The following is a 6,000-nucleotide window of genomic DNA, read 5'->3' on the forward strand; positions in this document are numbered from 1 at the left end:
AATGAACTGCAATCTATTGACTGAGTTGACTAGCCGTGACAAGCATAAAATAATAGTCGAAATGAACCGTGAATTGTTGCCACGGTTGCATCTAATTTTAATAACCACAAGGACCCCAAAAAAAGAAGTCAAAACGTTTTGAACATGGAAATAGATTTCGTACTCCATTCAGCATTGAATTATCTCACTTTCACTTATAATTACGTTACTCTTGTGAACGAAAGTAGAAGAATTTACTCCCCACTATAGTACGGGACTCGAACCTAGACCTTTCGAAACGAATGACAAGTAGCTAAGCCATGAATAAGCTGTCACGGATGACGATTTATTTATACAGGAAAAAGACGGAGTTCCCGGAGCAAAATCTTACCGCTGTTAGCAAAAGAAAATAACCTGTACTGTAGTGTGGAATAGGTGGAGGGGAGGAGTAGAGTATGCACGAAATTCTAACCTGGATCCATTCTACTCGTTCGTACGGTTTCCATGGCAACACGAAGGGCATTTAATTGTTTTATGGCTTCACAAAATAAAATTATCGAGAGGTTATTTGAACTGGTGGAAAATGGAAGTGTTAGCGTTATAGAGATCTCTATAAAGCTGAAGTAATGCATCCATTCACGGTCTTATGTCACTGTGACATTAAGCACGTGCCCTGCAATGATGCGTGCGTGATGAAGTGCCATATTTCCAGAAGAGTATTACAGTTTGTTATTGTTTTGACTTGTTTATATCCGCGAATAAATGATATCGGATTGAGTGAAGGTTCCGCTTTATAACAATAGCTGCTTGTTCTGAGAGTATTTACTGACTCTTAAGGCAAGAAGATTTCATATTTTCTCTCTGTTTCTGTTAGCTATTTGTCTTTGATAGTGTTCGATTTCTGCGTCTGCTATAAAGCAGATTGCTTCTGCTTGTATTTTCTTTTCGCATTTCTTAGAGAAGTTGTGGCAATTCTTTATACTTTAAAGAACACGAAAGTTTCGAGAAAAATCTATTTTTACCTATTTTTGTATTGTAGAATTTTGGGCAAAACATGTTTGGTAAAAGAAAGAAAGAAATAGCTTCTAGATGAAAAATCGTATTTCTTTTCGTGCTGTAATTCTGATCTTTTGTTTTCATCCAAGCTCTGCTGACTGGATTTCTCAATTGCTTATTCTTTTACGGTAAGTATACCCATCAAGTTGTCAGAAGCAATTTTCTCAACCAACGATGTGTTCATATCTTCTTAATACAATCTGTTGAAGCAGTTGTTTTAATATGACCAAGTCTGTAATGTAATAGCGATAGCATGGCCACAGCAAAACCTCTTATACTGATACAATTCAGATACTGAAACTCTTATGATAAGGCTTAGCGTTATTATGATGCTCGAATATCCCGAGTGGTACTTTAATTGAGCACCCTCGATGTTTTTAGTTGTGCAAGACCTCATGATTGATAAGGGGTAATAGAGGGATATTACTGTTTCTATAAACGCCGCTTTTTAGCGAGGAATTACAATCTTCTGGTAATGGGCTTGCGGATTACATTTCGGGAAACTTCTTAAATTCCTGAGCGAAATATTAATAAGCCATTTTTGGTGTACACAAAGGGCAGGATGGCCATGGAAATGTATCTTCAATGATGAGCGAATAAAATGAAATGCTAAGTTTGAGAATTGCTTTTTTCAAAGGCAGAGCAAATTAAAGCTATATTTATTCAAAATATAATTCTTTATTAAGGGAAAAGTGAATAATAAATCCAAACGTCCCATCAACACAGCAAACCCTTTCAAGAAGCTTTTAATTATGATGTCCATCTTCATCTTCAGTAGATCTTCCCCTAGTCCAGTAGCTACGATTACAGTCTTTACCCACCATGTGAAACGCCCTGGGTTCGATTCTCGTCTGTATGGGGGAAACTGTTCTAGACTTTGTGAGGGTTGCACAATTTAGGAATTATTCAAGACTTTGTTCAAATCGATTTGTCAGCGAGCTTTGCAAAGTAGTATTCTTCTAGGCTAGCAAGGCGTAATTCTGAATTTTTTCAGGGTAATGCCGAGTATTTCAGTTAGTTAAATAACTCCCCTTGCTGGATTACAATGAATGAAATGAGTGTTTCAATTAGTAATAGATAAATTCTTCTAGGAAATTACTTGTTTATTTTTATGGTTTGTTTCGATTAGAATTGTTACTGTGATATTTCTCTTAAAAGTCCTTGTTCTCCTATCTGAATAATTCCAGAAAAAAATGTTACTTAATTCATTTGACAGGAAATATACCTGTGGAAATTAAGCCGTACACAAATAGAAATATTCTCACTAGCTCAAAAGTCCATTCTCACACAATAGATAGCTCGTCTCACTCACGAGATTGTTTAATATACGGAAATCAGTAACTTAAGCGTTGAGTTTCTTTTTATAGCAACGTTTAAAGCTTCTCTTCTTCTTCAGTTTGAAGAGGACTTTAGAAATTGCTTCCAGACCTCTGGGTTAGAAAACCCAGACCTCTTCAAACGAGTGACAAATGGCGAAACTACTATATTGTCACTTAGGACCCATTCAAGAAAATAGTGTTTGGGATGGGGTGCCACCGGTGGTTTCCCACAGCTCCGACTCATTCAATAAAAGTGAGCGTTGTCATATCATGGGTTATTTGGAGGCCATCATTTGTGTAAAAAGTTCTATGAGAAAGTGTGTGGATCGCCAATAAGAACCTGTTGTGAATCTTGACTAATGGTGAAGTACATTTGCCAAAGACAAAGTGACACTTTGTCTTTGGCCTATCTAAACGTCAGCCTGAGTATTATTGTTGCTGTGACCATTGGAATTTCACATAGTGTGGTAGATAACTCCTCAAGCACGCCGAAGTAATGCCCTTTGGTACGTTTCTAATGTCTAACCATCCTATGTCCACCATTTCGCCATCATTATCCTAACCATGCTTGAAACATGTAGATTTCAAATTGGAATGTCCGTTTCATTCATGCCGACACAGACCTCACTGTATAACACCTTAAATTATGACCAACTTTATATTAAGTAAATCATCCAAACATTCTCCTGCTTGTGTCTTGCATAATAATCATAAACTTGCATACCTTAATCGGTTACAAACATAATGGCATATGGAAAGGTTCTACTGGAATATTCCTCTGTGAACCTGATATTTTACCCAGAAGAACAGGAAACATTATCGTCTATAAGACAGCATCCTACCTTCTTCGAGTTGTCTTTATGTAAACCGAAGAATCAACCAATCAAGAATGATACTAACCAGAAATTCGAAACCTTTGTTTATACTTTGAAATGAATGTAGACGATAATGTTTCCTGTTCTAAAATCGCTCGACACATAAAGATGTCAACACTCTTGGTGGAAACATTGGTGTGAATAGAATTTACTTGTCGAGGATGGTAACCTGAAGCACTGTACCAAGATGAGGGCTGATGGTGTCTGAACTCTCCACTTTGAGCTGATTAGCGAGTTCATTGCCAATCATTGAACTTTATCCTTTGTCCTGTGTATTCCATAATTTTATGGAACACACAGGAAGAAATTCAAAGGTCAGCTGGATACTTACCTAGATAAGGAGGGTAGTGCGTAATTTGTATTTTCTTATAATTTTCTATTTGTTTTTTCTCTTGTGATTCTTGTAACTTGTGTAATGGTTCTCTCCGTTTCGTTTCAGACAACTTGACATTGCCAAATCCTGAGATATCCTTTGCTAGCAGCTCTTACAAGAATACAGGTAAGCCTCTAAATTTTGTTTGTGGCCATGGAAACGTATTTTAAAATACGAGGTTTAGATTATGGCATTCATACCTTGGGTTGATGACCAAAACAGATGGACAAACTCCATAAAATGAAACACGACAAAAGTTTCTTACTTTTGCATCAGTTCTCGGATTTATATTGAATTTTCGCTCCTTTGCATAATGTCCTCCTAAATCGATACGCATTTATTTTTTATTTCCTCTTTGATCGAGCTTAGTGGAGCGGCAAAGAATTGTATCGGGTTTGCTATTACGCCTTGCAGAAGTGCGAAAATGTTGCAAAAATTAAGCTATTTAGAGGAAAAGCAATTTTAGTGATGATTGTTTTTAATAATTAATGAACTTGTTTTTCTAGCGAGAAAGAATTTTTCTTCATAGCTAAACTGTTTTCTGTTTCTTTTCAATAAGTTCGAAAATTATTATTATTTTTTTAATTTTCGACATACTTCGTTGGCTTGAAATTAAAAGCATGCCTTCCCAAATACATAAATATGCAAATAGTAATAATAATAATGCGTAAAATATATAAATTCTTTAAAAGGCAAATTTTCATAACGAACCTGTCACTTATAATGAATTTTATAAACTGAAAAATGAAATCGAAGTTCATTTTCTCAAACTCACCGCTAGTTTATTAAATTTACAAGTTATCAACCTCAAATTTAATCAGGCACCTTTTCGTTTTATCTAAGTAGCGCTTTTGTAGTGCAATTGTAAACAGTGAGTTAATTGTGTAGGTCAACTGACATTTTCTTGCATGTACTAGCCATCATGGTTTGAATGACCAGTGTTCATTCCAACACAAAGAAGAATTCGGATGGATTTTTTCTGATATTGTATGAATGCTAAAAAAATAGAAAAATAAATGCGCAATCGATACATACATGTATACTCAAGGGCTGATCCGTGAAGAGTGTGGATAACATCTTTGGAATACCTTGGGTATTCCAAAGATGCATTCCTCTTGTGCTCTTGGGTATTCCCAAGAGCACAACAATCACTATCCCTTGGAGTCCAAGAGCAATCCATAGCTTAGATTATTGGAAGGGATGGGAGCAACCGACTGAAATGAAATATCGGATGTTGTTATCCCAAACAATCGAACAATTTCAATCGGTTTTGCAGGATACAAAATGAATATAACATACTAAGAAATTCTGCTTTAATCGCCGATTGATTCGACTGCTTCAGAAACAACAAAAGAGTAATAATATTCATTCGATTGTGCCCATTTACCACACAACCTCCTTCAGTTGCGTGTGTGTGTGTGTGTGTGTGTGTGTGTGTGCAGAGGGAATCAAGAGTATACCTATTATTCACTAAATACCTCAACTGACACACATCACGAGCTTTGTTTCTAAATAAATAATTTTATATGTCGTTCATTGACATAAAATGTAGTTGTCATTTCCATACGGCATATTAGGTATTGAATCTCTTGGACATTTCAGTGATTCACTTAAATTCCCAAATTACCGTACCCTGTACCGTGCTGGATGAGGATTTATTTCAAAGTGACTTTTTTGTATTGACTAGAATGAGTCGGATCATGTTACTCATCACTGATCTGTTCACTTTGGCAGGCATTCGATAGGTTTACGACCTCCACTTCAGGAAATTTTTCATCCACCAGACATCGTCATACAGCAAACAAACAAGTAATGAAATGGACATCATCTTGCATATGATAAAAATCTTTTCGTTTACGTTGCAGGTAGTTGAATTTTTCAACATGCTTAGACGCGAATCTACATTAACAGATTCCCTCTTTTAAATGTATTATCCATATTGTGCAAGGAAGCCACAGGCTTTTGCTACACTGGCCAAAGTAAAAAGTAGATAAGAAAATACAATTAATGATGAGTCTTCCTCCTGACTCAGGTCAGGAGGAAGGCTCATCATTATCCACTCTTAAATTTTTCAAATTGTTAGCCGCAACTACCCGGAGTCTACTTGCTACAGTAATCAAACACTCGCTGACTAAAAGAAAACATCATACAATCTAATCTAAATCTCAACCCCTCTAATTTTAATTTATGGTCTCCAGTTCTGAAATTCTTTATAATGGTGAAAATTCCACCTACATTCATTTTACTAACCCCTCTCAGAACTCAGAGCCTTATAAACTTTAAGCAGGTTGCCTGGTTGCCAAGTTCTGTAGCCCACATAATCGGAGTCTTTCCTCATATGGTCGTCCTCCTGCCGATCTCACCATTCGAGTTGCCAGTCTTTGGACCCTTTCAAGAA

The 6,000-nt window shown here is 36.4% G+C and overlaps 1 long non-coding RNA gene across 1 annotated transcript in view; it reads left to right on the forward strand.

The window, feature by feature from the left end:
* LOC150083247 (uncharacterized) overlaps positions 1-3,729 on the forward strand; it is a 224,500-nt gene extending 220,771 nt beyond the window's left edge. Inside the window, exon 3 of the long non-coding RNA XR_016547175.1 lies at positions 3,669-3,729. This is a non-coding gene — a long non-coding RNA (uncharacterized LOC150083247). The remainder of the gene's footprint in view (positions 1-3,668) is intronic.
* Positions 3,730-6,000: the final 2,271 nt, after the last annotated feature.

Source organism: Mastigoproctus giganteus, chromosome 7, assembly GCF_048544385.1.
Source record: "Mastigoproctus giganteus isolate SK-2022 chromosome 7, ASM4854438v1, whole genome shotgun sequence".
Lineage (NCBI taxonomy): Eukaryota > Metazoa > Arthropoda > Arachnida > Uropygi > Thelyphonidae > Mastigoproctus > Mastigoproctus giganteus.